The following is a 24,974-nucleotide window of genomic DNA, read 5'->3' on the forward strand; positions in this document are numbered from 1 at the left end:
GTTAAATCTCCCCTAGCATCCTCTCTCTGTATTATATGTATCCCCATCTTCTCCACCTCATCTCTTAACCTCATCAAAGACATAGCTGTGCATAGAGAATGGACACTCTTCCTGCTTGAGGCATATGCAAGCACATTATCGTTCCCTTCATGGTATATAATATCCATGTCATAATCCCCAATCAGCTCCATCCACCCCCTTTGTCTCATGTTCAACTCCTTTTGAGTGAAGATGTACTTGAGACTCTTGTGATCTGAAAACACCTTGAAGGTCGCCCATACAGATAATGGCTCCAAATCTTGAGAGCAAACCCAACCGCACCTAACTCTAGATCATGTGTCGGATAGTTCTCCTCATAAGGCTTTAATTGCCTAGAAGCATATGCAATCACTTTCCCATTCTGCATCAACACACAACCCAACCCATTCTTTGAAGCATCGGTATACACCTCAAAGTTCTCACTCCCTTCAGGTAATGCTAAGATTGGAGTTGTGGTCAAATGCTCCTTTAATGTCTGGAACGCCTTCTCACAACTTTCATCCCAACGAAACCTGTTCTCTTTCCTCATCAAAGCTGTAATAGGTCTGGCTATCTTGGAGAAATCTTTCACGAACCGTTTATAGTACCCCGCCAAACCCAAGAAACTCATGATATCTGCCACATTCTTCGATGCTTCCCACTTAGTAACTGCCTCAATCTTTGCAGGATCCGCAGCTTCACCTTTCTTTGAAATCACATGCCCCAAAAAAGCAACTTCTTCTAACCAGAACTCACACTTAGACAACTTTGCATAGAGCTGATTTTCTCGCAAAGTCTGCAACACTATCCTCAAATGCTCCTCATGCTCCTCCTTAGTCTTACAAAAGACTAACATATCATCGATAAAGACCACAACAAACCGATCCAAGAACTGACTGAAGACCCGGTTCATCAAATCCATAAACACTGCAGGTGCATTAGACAACCCAAACGGCATCACAACATACTCATAGTGACCATACTTCGATGTAAAAGCTGTCTTCGGTATGTCCTCTTCCCGAATCTTCACCTAATGGTAACCCGACCTCAAATCAATCTTAGAAAAGACCCCTGCACCGTTCAACTGATCAAACAAATTATCTATCCTCGGCAAAGGATACTTGTTCTTCACTGTAACTCTGTTCAACTCTCTATAATCGATGCATAACCTCAAGCTCCCATCTTTCTTCTTCACAAACAAGACTGGTGCTCCCTACGGCGATACACTAGGTCTAATGTATCCCTTCTCAATCAGATCATCCAGCTGTTTCTTCAGCTCCTCCAACTCCTTAGGACCCATACGGTACGGTGCCTTAGAGATTGCCCCGTCCCCGATTTTAACTCAACACTGAAATCTATCTCCCTCTTCGGTGGCAACCCCGGTATCTCATCTGGAAAGACGTCTGGAAACTCTCCCACCACTGTCATCTGCTCAACTGACGGACTCTCCACTCTATGGTCTCTCACATGGCATAAGATCAATGGACACCCCTTCCTCAAATATGACTTCAAGGTCACTGCTGCAATCAACTTAACTTTGGGTTTGATAACAAACCCACAATAAGACACACTAATCCCCATAGGACCTCTCAAAGAAACTCTCTTTTGATGACAATCTATCTTAGTCTTATACTTACCTAACCAGTCCATACCAACTATCATCTCAAAACCCTCCAAAGGAAACTCTAACAAATCCACTGGTAAATCAACCTGCCCAACTACCATAGACACACCTCTATACAACAGCCCACAAGATACAGACTCACTCGAAGGTATAAAACTTCCTCTTTTACACACTCATACTCTCTCAAACCCAACCTCTTAGCATGACTCGACGATACAAACGACTGTGACGCTCTCGAATCAAACAAAACAAAGGTAAAGACTCCATTAACAAGAAAAGTACCTATGATAACATGAGCATCATCCTCAACTGCCTTCTTCTCCATCATGAACAACTAACCACTGATATTCTGCCCACCTCCCTGGACAGTACTAGCTGAGGTAGACGGCTTTGCAGCCGACCCCTGGTTGTTGTTGTTGTTCGTTGCTGGTTTCTGGTATGAATTACTGCCATTGCGGTTAGCCTCGCCATTGTTGTTACTCTGGCCACCCCTGTTGTTCCACGACCCAGCCGGCCGGTTACTAGCATAACTCTGCGAAGGACCCTGAGAAAAACTCCCCTACGACGGTCTCTGGAAACCCCCACTCATAGCACTGGTGTACTCATACCTCTTGTGGCCCATACCGCCACAGTTACAACAGGTCATACCCCAACAACTACTACCACCCCCACGACCACGCCCGTAAGAAGCTCCTGCACTAAACCCTGAACCTGATGAGTACGCTCTTGCCTGGTTATGGCCACTCTTCTTGTAACTAGACTAGCCACGACCCTCACTCTCAACTTTCCTCTTCTCAGAAACTCTCTCCCTGGTCATCTCAACTAACCTCTCAACCCTCCCAGCACGCTCATAGACCTCCTTAACATCAGTAAGGGCTCCTACCGGTAACTTCTCCATGATCTTGGGGGTCAACCCCTTCTCAAACCTTAATGCCAAGTTCTCTTAGCTCAGCCCCATATCCTCAGCATACTTAGATTTCTCATTAAACTTGTGGTAGTACTCAGCAACTGTCATATCAGAAGTCATCTTAAAATCATCAAACTCCTCTCTCAGCTTACTACGCATATGCTCTGGCACAAACTCCCGCCTTACAGCTTTCTTAAACTCATCCCAAGGTATCGCAGGTAACCCCTGTTTAACATACAAATCCAAAGAACTCACCTTAACCATATCCCACCACTCACCGACAGCTTCCCTCAAGTAGAATGCAACTTATTCCACTTTCAACTCCTCTGGGCAATGAACTAGATTGAGAATATTCTCCATCTCTCTATGCCAATTATCCAGCAAAATTGGTGCCCCCGTTCCCAAATACTCCTTAGGATTAAACCTCGCAATATGCACACTAATCTTGGAGTGATCTGGCCTCTCATCCTTATCTTTCCCCACTCTCTTCAAAGCCTCAGTAACAGCATCTTGGTGCTCCAACATCTTAAAGATCTCATCAATACTCATATTCTCTACCCTGGCATACAATGCTGTTCTCTTTGGCGGCATCTTTGAAACTATATAAGAAAAGGGTAAACATAAATACACATCCCATATCTGAAAACACGAAAACAACCTGCACAACACTTACTCGATCGAGCCCCATCACCTACTCGATCGAGTTGAGGTCACTCGATCGAGTTACCTATCTTACTCGATCTAGTACCCCGACCCCAGAACCTGACCAGAAAGCTCCCAAAAAGTACTCGATCGAGTCAACAACCCACTCGATCGAGTTAGCCCTACTCGATCGAGTCCCCTATCCTACTCGATCGAGTGCCCGAAAACAGATGTCTACCCAGAAATGAAAAACTACCTACTCGATCGAGTCACACCCGCTCGATCGAGTCTCTCACCTACTCGATCGAGTGCCCCCCACTCGATCGAGTCATGCAGACTCGTACTCTACCCGCTTGTTCAAACTCACACTCCTAACTTTCTATACCTTTATGCAAAACGACAAATAACAACATATATATATATATCTCTTTATATACTCAAATAAAACAACTTCCTCCCGTATTTCTAACATGCCACGTTATAAATCAAATATCATGCTTTCAACCAATCAACATACAAACCACATAATCATCATCTTTTACTTCATACCTCTTATCCTCCACATGCATGCATCCACCTATTCATACCACACATTACTATATAGATACACAAAGCATAAAGTAAACACATAGCGATCCCGACACACACCCCTTAGTGACCGGTTCAAAATTGTAGGGCGAGTTCGCGACTTTAGGACGTCTCCCAAGTCTTTGCATTAGCTCCTACAACTCCTACTCGGGTTCATTTTAGTTTGACTCCCTATGTTCATTAGATTCATTGGTTACAGGTTTCAAGATCATCGCTCTGATACCACTTTGTGACACCCCCATACACCAAGTTCCTTACCACGACCACTTAAGGTATGAAAACGTCACCATCTCGGTTACCCGAGGCAATGATACTCAAATAGACAATAACGAAACGTATTTAAATGATAATAAAGTTTAGGTGATACAATAAAGTTCCAAAAATTGTCAAAAGGAATACAATTGTTCTCTAAAAACCAAAGTACTCAAACAACTAAACAAAACACAACGGAAGATTCCAAGACCGGTGGTGACTCCATCCCAGCTATCCCTCGCATAAGCCATGATACCTGCTCAATAACTGCTCACCATCCCCGAATGGATCACCACAGTTTTTAAAACATTTAATTGGGGTCAGTACTGATTACATAAAATAAATGCCACAATGAAACAATATCACAAACAGCTCAAACAGCTCAAACCAATCTTTAGTCTCTATCTCCAATCTCCCCACAACTGACTACACACTAAAGTGTGTAGCCTTGCCAGAGTACCCATCGCAACAAGTACTCCTCGCCGCCAGTGGGGGACCGCAGCCATTCCCACCTAATCCCCGCTCATCTCCATCGAGCGATAAATCCAAGTTCATTAATGTGCATATCCCCCTTGTGACGGAAACCACTAGAGGCAAATCAAGGGCCTGAAGCCACTCCCGCAAGTGACTCCACTCAGCTAGGGACGCACCCCGAAGATCACAGATAGATACACAACCAATCAACAACATACTATCAACAATCACCAAAACCAATCCAACATTATAATTATTTAACAATCACAACAACAATCACCAACACATTATGTAGCCAATACTGAGTAGGGAAACCCTACCTGGAAAGCAAACACCAACAGACGATCAAGCAGCTAAATCAGAATCTTTCCTCAACGAAACCTCTTCCTATAAACTACATACATGCAATTACTACCACATTCATATAAATCACCCAAACCCGTTAACAATACCCAATTAGGGGTTTAAAGAAACTCGACGAAACCCAACATAAATTATACAAGGAACTTACCCTCGACACGACGATCGCAACGATGTAAAGAACAAGATGATCCGACGAACGCAGCTTAGGGATTTGCCAATGATGCGAGAGAAGCAAGATACGTAACTTGTAATAGTCAGTTGAACAGTTTAAGATGTTGAAAAGTGTTTAAGAAATAACAATAAACCCTTTTATACCGTCAAACTCAGCCCGTAAAACACACTTACTCGATCGACTAAGTGACTTACTCGATTGAGTCCCCAACTTACTCGATCGAATACCCTACATGCAGTCTACTGTTTTGCGTAAAAAGGTACTTACTCGATAGAGTGAGCCCCAATCGATAGAGTAACTTAAGACACATAAAACCGTAGTATCACAGGTTTTTTACGTAATAATCTACACGGGAAATAATTAATATAATTAAATTATAATGAATAATGAGTAATTGGTTATATAAATAGTAAACCATTTTATATAATTAGTTTAATTAGTAATTGTAATTATTATTATTTATTTTGGTGACGGAATTGTTGAGAAGGGTTATTTATTGGGATTGTTATTTATTTGGATTGCTGTAATTCAAATATTGCTGATCAGGTAGGTTAACTACTCAACTATATTATATTGGTAATTGGAGAATTGTTAAAAGATGGATTGTTGTTGCAATTGTTGTCTTGAGCATATCGTCGTAATTGTTGTCTTGAACATAGTATTATCATTGTTGTCTTATGATCATACTATTGTCTTGTTGGTTGGTTCTCTCTTGTTGGTTGGCCTTGTGAAAGAGAATTGTCAATGCTATGAGATTGTTTGGTCGATCAGGCACGGGGATGTGCAAGTGTCGTGGTCCTGTACGGTTTATTGTAGGCAAGGCACGGTGGTGTTGGGAGTGGCCATGGACCTGAGTAGTACACCGTGTGGTGTCGTGTGTGGCATGTTCGGTTGGTGCGTGTGATGGATTCCACGGTTGAGCCGTGTGCGTGTGTATGATGGACTTGGTTTGAGCTTTTATCATGTCATATTGTATTTGTTGTTTGGTTTTCCTTCTCAACCTCGCGGTTGACAGTGTATTCGTGAACACCTGTGATGAACCATAATGGGGAGCAGATATTATAGGTCTTAAAGATTAGCTGACTTGGGAGCTTATGGGAAAGCGTTAAGATTGGCCAGTCTACCTAGAAGTCTAGACCACATAGATTATTTAATTCACTTGTTTATCTTCCATTGCGAGTTGTAATTAAATTTATATTAAGTTTTAGTTGGTTAATTTTTAATAAACATGAAATTGCTAAATTTTATTTAAAGTACTTTGGTTTGTAGTACTTTGTTATTCACTACCTCGGGAAACCGAGATGGTAACATTCCTATTTATTTGGGAATGTTAGCTAAAGGCTCCTGAATAAATGGGGGTGTTACAATATACCTTCGAATGTTCGTCTCATCAGTATCCCGCCTACTCCACCACACCCGATGACGGCATCGCAACATCGCCACCAACAGCCGCACCACAGCGTGAAAATAATCGTATCACAACACGAAGCACCATGCCCGTATCGCCACCCGAGGCACAACAACCACATCGTTAGTCATCACAACTTATACAATCCCATAAACACTGACTCAATACAAGTTCCTTGACCAGAAGACTTCTTTGAAACCGTTTTACTAGATTACACACGGAATAACATGAAATAACCTTATGAATATCATCCATACTATTACTCATGAGGCCGGAACCTCACACTATTACTTACAGATATCATACATACACATATAAGTAAAACTAGCCATTCCAGATCACCCAAATTACCCCTTTTGAATATCATCCTATTAGGTTACCGTGCACAACATATAATGCGGAACACTCATATAACCACTTATAACTATCACACCATACCATTACTCTTGAGGTCAAAACCTTACACACATCATGGACCCATAATCGAATCTAACTAGCCAATCTTGATCACGTAAGTTACTACTTGGTAATGGATATCTCTCACCCGAGCTTAACTCACATGCCTTTCATAACATGTCCTCCCATCCGCACAATTATAACCACCCGACAAACGTAACCATATCATAAGTACCCAATTACCAGAAAACACCTCCTATATCCACATCATATACTCCCTCACATCTATACATACTAATCAGGCCTCCACAAAATCAACCTCTTTAGAATGGCTAACTTCCCTATTTAACATCATCCTTAACCACTAGTGACAACACTACGACACCACCATCTTTCATGCAACTACTCTCTTACTATCACTTTTAAATATAACAATTCATTTCCTCTCTTTGGTTATCATCCCAAATAACGAACAACAAATCCATCAACAAAATTTATCTCAACATTCTTTCCAATTTTATCCTTAATTTTAACGTCACCTGACTCTTGACCAAAATCTCATATCGTGCAAACACTCTTTCAGCTTCTTACTCCCTTAATACCTCGAAACTCATGACTAACATATCGTCCTGAACTCCTATATAACCATTAACTCACACCCTCTCATGCTGCTGTCGTAAATTTCTCTGATTCATTGCTTTCATGTTCCATAACTTTGATCAACGTTCTCCCATCTTACTTCCATAACGCTCACTAGCAAACTCAAAACCAAGATAATCTACCAAACAAGATCAACCACCAAAACGGAATGTTACAGATAGGTTGACTTTCTTGGTTGAAAATCCCCTTATTGTCATTCCAATTAACCATTTCGTGAAGGGGGTAGTTGACACACGTGTCATGGATGAGGTTGAGCCCGATTATCATAAAAAGGATAAGGTTTTACCCGAGTCATTTGAAACCTTTGAAACTTCTTTCACATGGGATGTAGTTGACCCATTTGAGGTTGATGGAGGACTTAGTGATTTTCATTTAAAGGTTAAGTGGGATGAAACCCCCATTTTTTATGAGTCCTACTAACTTGAGTTTTCATACCACCAATTTGAGACCGTTCTTGATTATAATATTTGCACTAACTGTTTATTTTATGGTCTTAAGCATGATGCTCCATCTCTTGCTGAAAAGTGGAGTAGTACGGTAGTTCTATTTGAAATCTCTCATGGGCATTTTGATAAGATTTATCCTTTTTTGCCTTTGATCTTTTATGCTTATATCTTATTACTTGCTTTTATATGCTTGTGTATTGCTCATGTGTAGGAATATGATAAACTTCAAGGGCGTTGACATGCTTTTTAGAGGACAAAGAGTGCTCAATTAGGGAAACTCATTTTATTTATGCTTTTTTAGACAATTTATAGTTTTTGGACAATTGCAATTTCCATTTGGTTTTGATGTAATAGTTAGGAAAATAAGACATTTGGTTTGCTTTAGTTTGTAGTAGCTTGTCTTTTGCAGTTACTTTGCTACTTGGATTTAACCCTACCCCGTTTTCAAGCTAGCTTGGGGGAGGCTTCTACACTTTAGTATGCTTTCTTTCCTTCCTTTATTTTTGCATGTATCATCCCATCTCCCCTTGTTGGTTTTTGTTTGTCTATCTTTGTGTCACTCATTGAGGACAATATGTTGTTCTAGCTTGGGGGAGGGATTTAGTGAGTCTAGATATTTAATTACTTTTATATATTCAAAAAATCCAAAAAAAAAATGGAAAAATTTCACAAAACTGTTTGTTGTGTCCACCCTTATGTCTTTTGCATAATGTCATTTCTCTTTGCATTTCCCATATTGTAGCTTTTTAAGATAATAAGTCGTGCTTTTGACGGGTTTTGTATGCATGAGGATGTCTTGACATAGTGGGTGAGGGATGGAGTTTTGGACAAAATAAACTTGATCTTGACATTGGTAAGCTACATATATGGTAAGGTAGAGCCTCCAAAAGGCTGATGCATCTTTATCCGGTCTCATTTAGGTGTGTGTAGTTTCTCCTCTTGGTGTGCGTTACATCTTTATGCACAAGTATGGTTTTTTGTTCCATTTTGTATGAGTTTTGCTATCATGATTGCATTTTGAAGCCATTCACTTGTTCGCTTACAAATATTGCCCAAAAATTACCCTTTTTCCTAGCTACATATAAATTTGCCTACCTTTGTTGAGCTAGTGATTTGCTACTTGTGTTTGGGTGCTCTCTTATTTGGGATATGGTTATTTATCACTATTGTGAGCATTTTTGTTACGGGATTGCTGATTCCCGTAATTTGGTGAATGGTGGTGAAGAAAAAGAAAAAAAAAAGAGTTGAAAAAGATAGAAATAAAGAAAAGAAATGAAAAAAAAAAAAGAAAAAGAAAGAAGCATGAGAAAAATCATAAACAAAGAAGAAAAAAGAAATATGAGTTGGTTCCATGTTTGAAATGTATTGTTTTGAGAAATAGTCTCTTGTGCTATAATGAAAAAAAAAATGAGTCATCATCCTATTTTTGGCTCTAGTTCTTGCTCTTGGGAAAGGTTAAGGTTCGGAATAAGAATCCTTGCACTTTTTGGTTAGTTACTAATTTGACATTAGCTCCACATGAACAAAAACATTTGTCCACCTTCTAACCTATTTCCCATAGACTTCTTCTTTGTTCTTGGCTTCTTTTCTTGTGCATATTTGATCATGATTAGCATTATCTTGTTGATTTGGAATGTCTACCATACCAGGTTGCGGGCGCATTCTCTTGAGTCGTAGATAGGAGAGTGTCACATTCACATATATTTTGCCTATTCATAATAAGAGTGTGAGTGTTTTCCCGTGAGGAGCCCAATGTCATATAAGATCATGCAAGAGTCGAAATGTCCATGTGAAGTCCTTTATGCCACGGCGTCGTGTATATCTCATCCATGTTGTTGCATTTTCCCTATGCACATGTTGTTTCGAGATATAATTCATTGTGCTTTAAAGTGACTTGACGAAAATTGCATTCGGTTGGAATGATTGTTTCTCTTACCCTTTTCCTTATCTTAGATTATGTTGTGTGCTTGCTTGAGGACAAGCAAGGTTTTAGCTTGGGGGAGTTTGGTAAGTCCATTTTATATATACTTTAACTCCCTATTTTAGCGCGGTTTATTTGATTATTGTACTTTTATTAGTGTATTTGTGAGCTAATTCCGTATTCTAAGTGTTTTTGCTCGTATTCATTACATTTTGCAGGAAATAAAGCACTCGGCAGCTTTTTCCTGTCAAATTAGTGTTGGAGTAAGTGTCCCCGACAATAATGCGATCACAATTGTTGATCATATTGATCACATATTTAAATCTCATACCAAGAATACGAAAGGGATGATACATTACATATATAGTCAACTGGTCCACACTTATCGGTAATGACTGGCTGGCTAGAGTTTGACATTACTGTCGTGCGACGGTGGTGATCAGTTGATCCCTTGAGGTCACACCTAAAGGACGATTCCCTTAATTGAAAAGGTTAATAAATTGTATGACGATACAGATTAATTAATTCCTTAAAATTGAACAAATTATTATAAGAGAGAAAAATGACATCTTATTATAATGTGATTAAATGAGATTTCATTTAGTAATTTAAGAAGTTATATTACTAAAATTATTCGGTGTTTCCGAAACACGCGAGATGAGAATGATAAGTTAGTTATAATTACAAGATATTGTAAATTATACTAACTAGTAATTAAATGACCATTTTATGAGAAAGTAATTTTAAATTACTAGTCAATTTGTTAAATATGATTTATTTAATTTGTAAATGATATTTAATTTGTTAAATTTGCATTTTAAATTGAAACATGACTTAAGACATGTCACATGTCACATGACATACAATTGTACAATTGACAAAAATAAAATGGACTCCATATTACACACATAAACCGAAATTGGTGGGCATTGTGAGATGTTTTGTCTTTTTCCATTTGTCTTATTCATTTGTCCAATATGGTTGATAGTGTCATGACTATGGACAAAGGCTTACACATTTGTCTTGTGAAGACAAAAAAGAAAAAGAATTATGGTCTATAGACTATATGAGGCCACCGGTTTTTGTAAGTGGATATAGAGAGATTTTTTCTCATTTTTTTTCATCTCTTTCATTTTTATGAAAATACCTCTCTTTCTCTCTTGTTCTTCATAAAAGTCCTTTTTATGAATCTAATTTGTTTATATCAATCACAAATAATTCTAGTAGTAGTATACTAGTATATGAGTATTAGTAACCAATTTTAAGATAAACCACATTACAAATATCTAGTACATATTAGTTTGTGGGATTGCGGGATAGTTTTGGGTGCTACTAACTGGAGGGCTTCTATTTTGAAGTCATGAATGTTCATCCATTGTTGGAGAGCTCAAGAACTAACAAGAAGGAGATCTTGTTGGTGCCCATAAAACCGAAATCATGTAGTAAGGACAATGATTTCGTCTCTTTTAATTTAAGTTTGCATGCATAAGATTTGTATTTAATTTTATGACTAAATTAAATGTAACATATATGAATATGTTAAATAATGAGATATAGATTTCTAACAAGCGGTATCATGAGCACAAGGTTGTTTGCATGCAAATCGGTTATTGTTTTTCCGAGTTATACGATTAACATATAAAACTTATAAATTTGTGTTTATTATGACATATCACGAAATTTATTATGCATGTTAAAGTTTCTGGTTCTAAAATGTTTTAGGATATTTTGGTTTAATTTATGGATTTTATTGTTCATTTTATATAATAATGGCACTAAAATGTGATTTTTATAATAAAAATGTCATATTTGGACGAAAAATAGCTAAACTTCGAATTTTCCAGTGGTTTGTGGATATATTTTCACATATATTATTTTTAGATGATCTGGAAATTTTCAGAATTTGTGGAGTTTTTATGCTCGAAATATGGATTTTTCATGATAAAAATCGAATTTAAATGAAAAATGGGTTAATATGAGATAAATTTCGAATCTGGTCATAGAAATTTAGTATGTTGTCACATGTAATGTTACAAGATGTGTGTAAAATAATAGGCTATAACGAAGTCTTCATGCATGCTTTATGAATTTTTGATGAAAAATAGCATAAATAGTGACTTAATTAGTGAATAATTGCTAAAATATACTTCATGACTAAGGAAAAACGTCACATGTTGCATTTTATTATCTTTTTCAGATCTAAAATTGAAAAGTTGATGTATATAATTTTTCTAATGTTTTTATGATTTTAATTGATAAATCCGATAAACCGCAACATAGTTTTTCCGATAAATTTCGAAATTTTTAACCTAAGTTTTTGAACATTATGAGTGTCATGGTATTTTTCCAGAATGTTCATGAGTTTAAATTTCAAATATCAAATTTATTTGAAATTTTTATGATTTATTTGGAGTTTATAGCATTTTATTGTAATTTTGGGTCCATTAATGAACAATTTTAAGAAATATGAGTTAATTATAGTCAAATAGTTATTGGAGACTAATTTTGAGTACTAACTTGGTTAGGGTAATTAACTTGTGCATAAATATGAATTTATGTAATTTATTGTGAATTTAAAAGGTTGAATTACGCAAATCCATATAAACCGTTTAATATACGATATTGGCTCCTTAAAGGCGATTTAGCATAAAATTGGGCATGTTCATACATATTATAATGGTGCATTTTATTTATGATTGTCATAATTTTATTTTATGTAATTTTGAATTATGTAATTTTTACTTAGTATGGCCTTAGTTTTAATTGGTATTACCCGAAATGTATTGGAATATCGATTCGGTTGTAATTTATTGTGATCTCGTATCACCGTTTTGTAATTTAATAGATTTATTTTATTTTAATTACAAATGTATAATAGGAAATTATGTAATTTGTTATGTAATTTAATTATTTCGGAGTTCCTTGAAGACGGTGTCACTCAAGAAGGCGATACATAAAGACGGTGTTACCTCGAGATGCGTGCTAAAACCGAAGTTCAAGGGACCAATGGAGTTGGTTTCCGAATATGTAATAGTTAATTAGATTTTCTATTTTAGGAAGGCCATACTAGGATTTAATTTATGCTTTCCATTTTATTTATACGTTGCATGCATCGCTAAATCGCCATAACTAAAACATGCATTGTCCTTTTATCAAGTTTATGGACCGTGTCAATTAGAATTATCGTAGTTCACCGCTTTAGTTCACTTAAAACGTGATAGATAATAAATTGACATAACCTCTCGCTAAAATAATCAATTGAGACATAGCCTTACCAAATAGTAGAAACCATTAAAACCTATTTCGTGAGGGAGTGCACTCGGCCACACCGGGGTACAAACCTTGTTACGTAGGGGAAGTGGGTGATAAATGTCTATCCACCGAATTTATGTTAATGAAGGGTATTTCGGCACACCGTGCCCTAAGTTGATATGAGTTTGGATCATGGACACATTTATTTGAAATTTGGGTTAAACTCAACGAAAGTATTCACGACGTATTTTCGGATGTGTTTCGGGCTAGAGATAAATATTAATGTAATTTTATCGACCAAGAGTTCTAAAAGTAGAATCGATTAAAGAGTTAATCCACCGAGTTATATTAATAAAGGGTATTTCGGCACACCGTGCCCCAAGTTAATATGAATTTGGATCTTGGAATAATTTATCATAGTTGGGTAGAGGTCACTATGTAAATGATTTACTTGTTATTTACAAGTATTATTATAACGATGAATGTTTTGTTTTCATTATTCGGTTATCATATTGTTCTATTTCTTCACCACAATTCATATACGATATCATTTCGGTTTTTGATTCAAATTTCCATTAAAACATCGTAACTAAAGACAAATATGAATTTTCTTCTAAAACCTCGTATTATCCATTGTAAGGATCTCTTGTGAAGAGTCTAGATAAAAGTTATTCATTATCAAACAGATTTTTGATTCTTGACTAACATATCTACTTACAATTGTTTTTCATATACTTAATTGAATTAAGTACCTTGAAGCGATAAATTGTTTTGGTAATTAGATTTGTCAGAATTCGTAATTGACCAAAATAACGCAACCACTTCAATGAAAGTTTTAAGACTAAAACGATTGAATTGAAGACTAGTCTTCATAATATTCAACTTTGCTTCTCTAAGTAAAGATTCCTTGAAATGAGTGGGAGCATTCTCTTAAACCGTTAAGAAAGGAATGAGATTCAAAGAAGTAAAATTAGAATGGAATTGATACAAGTTAATGTTAAAAGTAAAATTATTGAGAATAACGATACTAAACCTATCAATCCCGACCAATAAAGTTTCCATTGTCTTAAATGTTGGACACTATAAAGGAAACTACCCCAAGTTGTTAAAGAATAAACAAGTTAGTTGTGGGACATCTAATAAGACTTAGTTCTTTATTTATTTGATTGACATAAATTTTGCTAGTACTACTTCGTCTATATTAGAAACCGGTGGTGGTTTTCATCATTGTATGCGATACATAGAATGATTAGAAAATGACGACTAGCAACAATAATGTTGAGAGATAGAGTCATTGTGTACTCAATCTAGTTTTTGGGTTTAGAGTTGTACTTAATGATGACTATTAAGTGCATAAACTCTAAATAAAGAATATAAACTTGTTAAGATACAAAAGAGGTTTCACTTTTGTGACCCTATACACCGTGATTTGATGTATGGCTAGCCCATTATCAAGGTGAATATATTCTAAACCAAACTAGAATGATATATCATGTAGATGATGAAAGACTCAAATTGGTATCCCAGGATTAAACCTTAAAATTCTAGAATGATCAACGCAAAGAGTTATCGAGTACTCTTGAAACCATTAGATCTTATGATTTATGCGTATCTTGTATTCAAAGCAAGATGTCTCGTGCCTTTTGGTTGAAAAGGAGATCGAGGTTATAAATCATTGATCCAAAATAGGTTGATCATTTTCTTTTACCAACGATTTAGGTTGACACTAATATGTTCACTTAATAAGATAAATAGAGAAATCTTTGAAGAAGTTCAAAAGTTCAAAGAAGCACGATTTAGTCGTGATGGGATTATCAAAGTGAAGACTTTGATATAAGCCAAAGGAAATGTGATATAGTATCACAAATTAATCTCTCTTAGCACGCATTATGGAATAATGTGTGGTTGGACAAGAAATCAAACGCTATTCGATATGGTTTGGACTTCAATCAAGTCACCTTGGGTTACTTGATCCTTTTGGGGATTTTATCATTTTTGTCTAACTTATTTTTCCACTAAATCTAAAACAATTCATATGAGATATGGAATGGTAGGGTACCATGTTTGTAAGTTCTCACAAGAAACAAATGCTCATTTTTCCTTATTATAATCACGAGTACAACGGGTTTGTGGCTCAAGAAGCTGTATTTCTAAAATACAAGTTTATTTCTAGAAGACAGAGTGGGAGAAACTATTCAAAGAGCCACAAAGAATGTTATGTCACAAGAAACTAGTCTTTCTTGACTACATGAAACGTTTTCTGTAGTCCGTTGTTTCTTCAAAACCTAGGAGGTTAAAGTCATCACTTGGTGAAAATGATGAATAAGCAACTTACAAAGAATTGTTTGATTCAAGTTGATTACTTCTGGAAAGTAATGAACATATGACTTCCATGAGAGTGTTTAAGTCACAACTCAAAACAAGGCTTAGAGCCATGAAAATCCGTAATAAAAGGCTTGATTAGTGACAAAGGGTTTTACACTAATAAAGAGAGATTTCAAAGCTTGATTGGTTTCAAAGGGTTTTGCACTAATTGAAATGCTTAAGTCTATTTGGATCTTCTTAGATATTGTGTTTCATTATGAGGATACACAAGTAAATCTAAAACCCACTTCTTCAATTAGAAGGAATGTATTCAATACATGTCTTAAGTTTTGAAGATTCTTGCAATCCTAAGATAATGTGAAACTTAAGAGAGGGTCTTAAGTAGGACATCAATGAGTTGGAATCAACATTTTGATCATGTGATAAAACATTTCTCGATAAGTCGAGAAGTTGTGTTTATACATGAAGTTTAGTATGAGTTACGGAAATTTTAATAGTCTTATATCTGGATGACATATTGATCATTGAGAATGATTTATGACTTTTGGAGAAATATATAATACATCTTTAATATCTAGATTTATGGAGATAAATCCACATGATATTAGCGTCAAATAAGGAGTCTTATGTTGATAAGATTCATGACTAGTTCAATCGAATTGAACATATTTGATTGATTCCATTTGCTTCCGCTGCCAGATCAATTAAATAGTAATGATGTATAACACTTCATATACTTTGAGTATGATGAATTGTTTTCAAAATCGAATTTAAGTAATCTTTACCAAGTAAGCCATAAATATTACCCTTAAGTGCTTGCAGAAGCATTAAGGAAGTAAAGCAAAGTGTTTATGATGCAATATTGTGTAAGGGTGTTACACAAGTGACAATTGACAATTGAGATTGCGCATGGTTTCCGACAAAACCATAATCAAAACACATTGGGATGGTTTAGATACCATTGTGGCTATGTTATTTAAGAAATAGATTTTCTTGAATTGTTCTAGGCAATAAAGAACAATGAGAAATATTTGCAATGGAAATTGAGTACACTTGCAATCATGAGATGTGCAAGAAGGATGAGTCCCGCACACTGTGAAAACAGTGGGAGCTATTCTAAGGCTAGAGGGCCTATGTCTTGATTGGATCTCGACACGTACTCAGAAAGTTTTGTAATGCAAATGTATACATTACAAAGGAAAACGAGTATGTAGTAAGGTTGAGTAAGGTACAAGAAGTTGATAAAACCTACTAACCAAAGCCTTCTCATAGGCTTAACATGATGAGTCATGTCATTTCAATTAAATTGAGATGAACAACTACATTCAAGATCAAACTGGATTATAGAAAATGAAGTAGTAATCAGGCATTGACTATTCAGATGTGATAATCACATTTGTCGTTCGAGTTTTTAAATCTAAAAACTCCTTTTATACCTTGTTACATCCAAACGGGTTGTAGAGACAATATTGAACCCCATTAAAGTGAACTCGGATTAACATGGTATTTGCCCATAGTCGCTTGTATGAGGTGACGTCTCGAAGTGACTAGAGTGTGATGCGATTGATGGCAGGTTCAAGTGCCATAGAGTCATATGAGAATGACTAGTCGATCACATAGGTCGACTGTTAGGAACACTTTGTTGGGCCTTATGACCGCTTATAGAGTTCTGGCAAATTTATATAGTCTGGTCGTGGCGAGAGCTACTATAGTATTCTAATGAGTCGATTCTATTGACTAAAGACTGTTTACCTAAGGTGGCACAATTTCAGATTAACTTTGATTTGTGTTACTATGACCTTCGTAAATGGGATCAAATGGGCATATTTTGGGTTATGATGGCTGTGGCTAGTCGAAGGGAATAAGTGCGATAGGAATTGTCCACCCCCTTGTCAGGGTTAAAACAATATCTCAGGGCCACTCGAGGACTAATGAACTGGAAATGCGTGGCCACGCTCGGAAGGTATCTATGGTAGATAAATTCCGGTCAATCAGTTATTCTCCAGATCGAGGAAACCACTCTTGATATGACCACTTGCAAGTACGACCCGAAAGACACCTTCCATTGAGTGGGAGATAGTAATAGGACAAGAGAATTGGTGACGCACACTTGTCGAGGACAAGTGGGAGATTGTTGGAGTAAGTGTCCCCGATAATAATGCGATCACAATTGTTGATCATATTAATCACATATTTAAATATCATACCAAGAATACGAAAGGGATGATACATTACATATATAGTCAACTGGTCCACACTTATCGGTAATGATTGGCTGGCTAGATTTTGACATTACTGTCGTGCGACGGTGGTGATCAGTTGATCCCTTGAGGTCACACCTAAAGGACGATTCCCTTAATTGAAAAGGTTAATTAATTGTATGACGATACAGATTAGTTAATTCCTTAAAAATTGAACAAATTATTATATGAGAGAAAAATGACATCTTATTATAATGTGATTAAATGAGATTTCATTTAGAAGTTATATTACTAAAATTAATCGGTGTTTGCGAAACATGCGAGATGAGAATGATAAGTTAGTTATAATTACAAGATATTGTAAATTATACTAACTAGTAATTAAATGACCTTTTTATGAGAAAGTAATTTTAAATTACTAGTCAATTTGTTAAATATGATTTATTTAATTTGTAAATGATATTTAATTTGTTAAATATGCATTTTAAATTGAAACATGACATAAGACATGTCACATGTCACATGACATACAATTGTACAATTGACAAAAATAAAATGGACTCCATATTACACACATAAACCGAAATTGGTGGGCATTGTGAGATGTTTTGTCTTTTTCCATTTGTTTTAATCATTTGTCCAATATGCTTGATAGTGACATGACTATGGACAAAGTCTTACACAGTTGTCTTGTGAAGACAAAAAGAAAAAGAATTATCGTCTATAGACCATATGAGGCCACCGGTTTTTGTAAGTGGATATAGAGAGATTTTTTCTCATTTTTTCTCATTTCTTACATTTTTTATGAAAATACCTCTCTCTCTCTCTCTCTCTCTCTCTCTCTCTCTCTCTCTCTCTTGTTCTTCATAAAAGTCCTTTTTATGAATCTAATTTGTTTATATCAATCACTAATATTACTAGTATTAGTATATGAGTATTAGTAACCAATTTTAAGGTAAACCACATTACAAATATCTAGTACATATTAGTTTGTGGGATTGAGGGATAGTTTTGGGTTCTACTAATTGGAGGGCTTCTATTTTGAAGTCATGAATGTTCATCCATTGTTGGAGAGCTCAAGAACTAACAAGAAGGAGATCTTGTTGGTGCCCATAAAACCGAAATCATGTAGTAAGGACAATGATTTCTTCTCTTTTAATTTAAGTTTGCATGCATAAGATTTGTATTTAATTTTATGACTAAATTAAATGTAACATATATGAATATGTTAAATAATGAGATATAGATTTCTAACAATTAGCATTTACCCAAGTTCGCGAGGCTAATAAGAGCAAGTCTTGACCATGCAATGGTGTTTCAGGAAGCAAAAGGGCGTTTTGGAAAGAAATTGGAAACCCGAGCATGAAGATATCGAAATGGGTCGATGGACAAAGATAAATAAAATGAAGCCAATGAAGAAGTTGAGAGCAAGGAGCTTAGGATGCCATTTTGGATTCCATTAGAAGAATTCCACCGTAGAAATAATGAAGCATTAACACGCAACATTGTATTCCTCATACAATTAAAGATGGAATTAAGAGAAAAAGCCTAAAACCACATGACCCCGATCGGGGTTACCCCCTCATTGATTATTTACGTTTCGTCTTATGGTCCTATATGAAGGTGTTGACCCGGGACCTCAAACACACCTTCTACACCTCTTTCATACTCTTACTTCAATTCTTAGTTTAGGTTAGATTAGATTTCCCTTAAACATTTCCTTTATGTTATAAACAATTTCCTTTAAACATTTCAAGTTCATTTACAATTTCCATTTCAAATATTTGTTCTTCTATATTTATGTTCTATTTCCATTATAAAGGTAATCTCATTTTGTTATTCATTTGTAATTTCCATTTACTAATTATCATGTTTACTTTATTATTTGTCATTAGATTAGCTATCATTATGCAAGAGTAGTTTACTAGTCTAGGGATTAAGGGAAGCCATGCCTAAATAGTTTTTGCAATTGTTGAATTGGGATGTTATTATATCGATTAAAAGTTTCTATCACATGTTTGCATTCTTTTGTTAGTCTTTGATTGTTGGCCATAATCATTGATTTAAGTTTGTTAATTCATTCTATAAGTCGAGAGACACAAAATTAAATTAGACTAAGCATGTTTTAGTAGATGACCTAGCCATAGCGAAAGCTCGTTAGGACAAGTTCTATGGTTGACAATAAGGCCGATAGGTGGTTGTCTTTAAGCCTAAACTGTAACACCCGCGCTTTTCATCATGTTTTAAATAATTTTTTTATGTGATTTTATTTAAATAATTATAATTTAAAACTTATTTTTATAAAATATCGTCGTAGTCGTATAACGGTAGTAATAATATAGATAATGATAATAATATTTTCCGTCTTGAGTTATAGTAGGCTTGAGACGTAATTTCTAGTAGAAATCGACTCATTTAGAGTTGTTAGGCCTAATATGCCTTATGGACCTTTTTCCTTCTCTTTTCTCTTTACAAAATCCTCACATAAACCCCACAACTTCATCTCCTTCACTCCTAATTTCTGAAATTTTGCAACAAACACATCACCATTGTTACTCCATCTCCACTCAACCCTAAAATCCTCATATCTCACTCAATTCTTTGCCAATTTCGTTCATTCTCGCGCCATTCATCTCCTCATCCCGTTCTTCATCTTTCTAAGTAATAAAGATCCTATCTTTCGTCTATTTCGAAAATTCCATCTTTTTAAGATGTGAGTTTTGTGCTAAATTTTACACTTATTGTGTCTTAGGTGAAGGACTCGAGGACCCGGAAGAAGACTCTTACATTGTTGACGAGGAGTTGGACGAGTGAAGAGGCTTTCAAGGTAACGGTGATGGGTTACTCGACAAAGTGTCAAATTTGCATGCTTTGGTTGTTAATTTAGCCTTTCAAATGTTAAAATTTGAATTTTGGATGTGTTTTGCTTGAATTTTGGTTGAATTGTGTTCTCACAAAAATTTCTCGCACGTTTGGTTGAAAGTTTCAAGCTTTATTGTCTTAAATCCGTAATGGTTGAATTTCCATCTCAAATACGATGTTTTTTCTGAGATAGAATCATGCTATGACATGTAAACAATTGTTGTGGAACGATTTTGGTTGGTTTCAAAGTGTTAGGGGGATTCGATTTTGGACTGTCACGCGTACTGTGTACTCTCAGTCGGGGGGGGCGTACCCTCACGGCCGAGAGTTCACTGGATGTTTTTAAAGAATTGCAGAGTTTGTACTCCCAGCTAGTGGGCGGCGGCCGGTACCCCCCACAGGCTAGGAGTGCACTGTAAGTTTTTGTAAAATTTAAGTGTTCGTACTCTCAGCTGGTGGGCAGGCGGCCGGTACCCCCACAAGCTGGGAGATCACTGTAACTTTTGAAGGATTTTCAAGGAGTTTGTACTCCCAACCGGTGGGCCGGCAGCCGGTACCCCTACAGGCTAGGAGTACACTGTAAGTTTTTTATATTTTTAAGTATGGCGTTACTCCCAGCCGGCGGCCAGTACCCCTACAGGCTGGGAGTACACTGTAAGTTTTCGAGATCTTTCTTAGTGTTGAGGTACTCACAGCCGGTGGGCCGGCGGCCGGTACCCCCACAGGCTGGGAGTTCACTGAAGGTTTTTCTTCACTTGTAACTTCTATTAATCATTTTTGGTTATGCATCTTTCTCATGATTGGTAATTGGTCAATTTAGGACTTGTTTACGTTATGATCACGCAAGTTATTGTTGACTTTATTTGTGACTCCAGTTTGACATTTTACATAGTGTGATGATTTGACATTCCTTATTTACCCCTTTCGGACCTTTGGTTACGGTTATCTATGCCATGTTTCCGATTAGAGGTTACTCGACCTTTGGTTACGGCTATGTGTGCCCTATTTCGAGTCTTGGATGCGATTGGTATATCGTTTGTCGAATTGGGTGACGTCCATCCCGAGTGTCTGGATCCAGGTTTAGACTAGGACCGTATTATCATCGTCTTCCTACCAAGAGGTTGGAGTCTAGGTGGTTGTCTTGTGAGTCCATGCTAAGTATATGTCTCACACTTGTTGAGTCGAGTTAATATGAAATTGGTTGACATAGTTATTCTACTTTCGTGATTGCATATCAGTTCTTAATGTATCGTGCCTACTTCTGATGTGATCAATATTTGAGCATATTTAGTCCTCGAATTAGCCTCGTTCCTATTCTTTTTAGCGCATATTTGGGTCATTTAATATCTTTAGTCCATTGTTTTGCATATTCTTTGAGATTTTGTTTCCTTGGTAGGAGAGGAGTGCAAACCTTGCATTTTCATGGCAAAATAGAGCTAAATTGATCGAATCTAATGACCAAGCATCAAAGAGAAGACAAGACTAGAAGGCCTTTGTACATAATGTAGTATATGGGCAATGATGAAGAAGATCCTTGCATCCCCGACAAAATCCCGGAGGATTTTTGGAAGAAGAAAAGAAGAAAAGAAGAAAAGAAGAAAAGGAAGCTGAGCCAGGATCCGCTAGTCTCAACCATCGGGACGCCCGTCCAGCAGCTCCCCAGGACGCTCGCCCCTGCCAACAGGTCGCTCGTCCAGAAGCTCCCCAATCCGCTCGTTCTGACCCTTGGACGCTCAGATTGTACTCCAGAGGGACATGTCCTCTTCTTTCTTCATTTGAGATGCGCATATTTTTGGAAGACTAGCCAAAAGGAGACCCGCATATTTTCTTGAGAGGAGTGATTCCTCAAGGACTTAATCGTCATTTAAGCCCTTAGTAACCCTAATTTGTGCACCTAATCCCCACTATAAATACCCCATTAGTCTACTTAGATTATCATGTTCTTCTTATCAATCTTTAGTGTAGTTTATATTATTCTAATCTCTCTTTAATCTTGTAATCAACTTGTAATCAAGTATTAATACAAATCTCATTTCCTTAATTTTTCTATTGTTCGTCTTTTATTTTGGGTAATTGAAGGTTATTTGGGTTTATTGGGAGATTGACAACCTTCCATCAATCATCAAGTACTTCTATTATTCTTTGCATTATTATTTCGGAATCATCGTTAGGTATAATTCCCTTAATCCCTTTTTAATTATTGTTAATCATCTTCATTTATTCATCATGTTTTGCTTTGTTAATATGATTAACAACCTTGTTAACATGTTAAACTTGATAATGAGTGAGTAGTTTCCTTAACTAGGGTTAATGGGTAATTAGGGGAAACCAACATGGGGGATGATTCATGCTTAATTTAATATGTTCACATAATTTATTTGCTTGCTTGTTGTGATCTCAACTTATGCACATGTTATGTTTGAGGAAATGCGAGCCTATGAAACTTTGTATTTTTTTACCCATCACTTACCTTTTCAATGAGACTTGTAAGACATAAAGCAACTCGAGTCTCATTAGACCATGCATATAGTTGAGTAGGGAGGATTAAGTCGACTTGTTGGTGTTGTACAATCTAATCGATTCGGCTCCGGGACCCCAACCTTCCTAGGATTGTAAGATATAAACCAATTCGATCCTATCACAACAATAATTGCTTGCTTATAATTTGAGAATATGTTTGTATGATCAATTCCCATGAATTCTCTATGAACCCATGACACCCTAGTGCATTTAATCAATTGTTTACATCTCATTTTAGTCATCTTGCTTGTTTACTTTAATTGTTATTTAGTTTAGTGATCTTCTTATCTCAACCCAAATTGTGACACCCCTAGACACCACTACTTGCAATCGAAAATCCTACATCAATATTCGTCCCCTGGGAGCCGACCTTTACTTGCCTCTTTACTAGTAGTAGAGTTGTTTGTGAAGTTATAAATATTATTTTGGTCTAGGTGCTCCTTACGACAAGTAACCGAAATCTAAGCTCAAAGAGGACTCGACCAAAAATGGCGCCATTTCTGGGGACGGTGTTAACTTGATTTGATTTTCTTTGATTGTTATTAGTTGTGTCTTTCTTTGCCTTGGGGAAGTAAAACTTCTCAAGGTTTGTTCTAATTGTTTTCGAGTTGTTTGATATTTTGCATGTCTAGAAGATCACAAGGTAACTTGTTACCCATTGATCACGAAATTGAAAGGACTTTGACAACCAATAGAAGACTTGCTAGAAATAATTTGAGAGGTATTGGTGAGGTTGTAGATATTCAACCAAACACTATTGAGTTCATCAACCCTTTTGTAAGAGAAGGTGAGGAGAACCCAACACAAAATCAATCACACAATCAACCCACAATGCCTAAGTTTTCATCACATTCCGTACCAACCGAGGAGAACCTACCCAATGGAACTCCCACACCACAACACTTAACCGGAAATTTTATTGCAAAATCCGCATTTATCCAATTAGTCGAAAGAAGCCAATTTGGGGGGATGCCTAGTGAAGACCCTCATTCCCACATGGAAACTTTTTGTGACTATTGTGATGCAATTTCACAAACCGGAGTGACTCAAGACCAAATTCGATGGGTCTTATTTCCTTTTTCTCTAATTGGCACCGTGAAACAATGGTTGAAAAGCCTTGATAAAGCTACTCTTGGAATTGACTCTTGGAAGAAGTTGGCTCTAGCTTTCTACAAACAATTCTACCCTCCGGAAAAGACTAACAGGCTAAGAGCTCAAATTACGGGTTTTAAGCAAAGGGATGAAGAATCTTTGTATGAAGCTTGGGAGCGATTCAAAGGAATTTGTCGCTCATGTCCTCATCATGGACTTAGCGAGTGGTTCTTGGTACAACAATTTTGGAATGGTCTTTATGAAGACTCAAGAAACATTCTCAACATGGGATCAAATGGTATGTTCACCGAAGTTGACGATAATCAAACATGGAACAAGATTGAGGAAATGGCGGTCCATAATTCACAATATAGTAGACATTTCAAGGCTACTAGAGGAGGAAAGCATGAAGTGGACTCTATTACTCAATTGGGTGCTCAACTTAGTGCTCATATTGATACCATCAACTTGAAGTTTGAGAAGGCTATGGCTAAGCTTGAAGAAGCCTCAAAATCACCAAAGCATCATGTTAATGCCATGGTGGCATCTTCATCAATCCCAAGTGGGATATGTGAGTAATGTGGAACTTTGGGACATGACCAAAGTGAATGTAGGGAAACAAATGAGCAAGTGAATGCTTTTCAAGCATACAAAAGTGGCACCCCTTATTCCAACTATTACAATGAAAATACCAAATTTCACCCAAATATCTCATACAAAAGCCAAAATGATCAAAACCCTCAACCAACATACACCCCACCTCCCATGAGAAACCAAAATCAAAGACCCTTTTTCAACCAAAACCAAGGTTATCAAAATCAAACTCCATACAATCAACAAAATGACCAAGG

At 36.6% G+C, this 24,974-nt stretch overlaps 1 non-coding gene across 1 annotated transcript; it reads right to left on the reverse strand.

Annotated features, from left to right (window-relative positions):
- Positions 1-24,234: 24,234 nt before the first annotated feature.
- LOC141625409 (small nucleolar RNA R71) lies at positions 24,235-24,341 on the reverse strand. The gene has a single exon (XR_012535192.1). It is a non-coding gene; the product is annotated as a small nucleolar RNA R71 (small nucleolar RNA).
- Between the last annotated feature and the right edge of the window lie 633 nt (positions 24,342-24,974).

This window comes from Silene latifolia, chromosome X (assembly GCF_048544455.1).
Source record: "Silene latifolia isolate original U9 population chromosome X, ASM4854445v1, whole genome shotgun sequence".
NCBI classification, from domain to species: Eukaryota; Viridiplantae; Streptophyta; class Magnoliopsida; order Caryophyllales; family Caryophyllaceae; genus Silene; species Silene latifolia.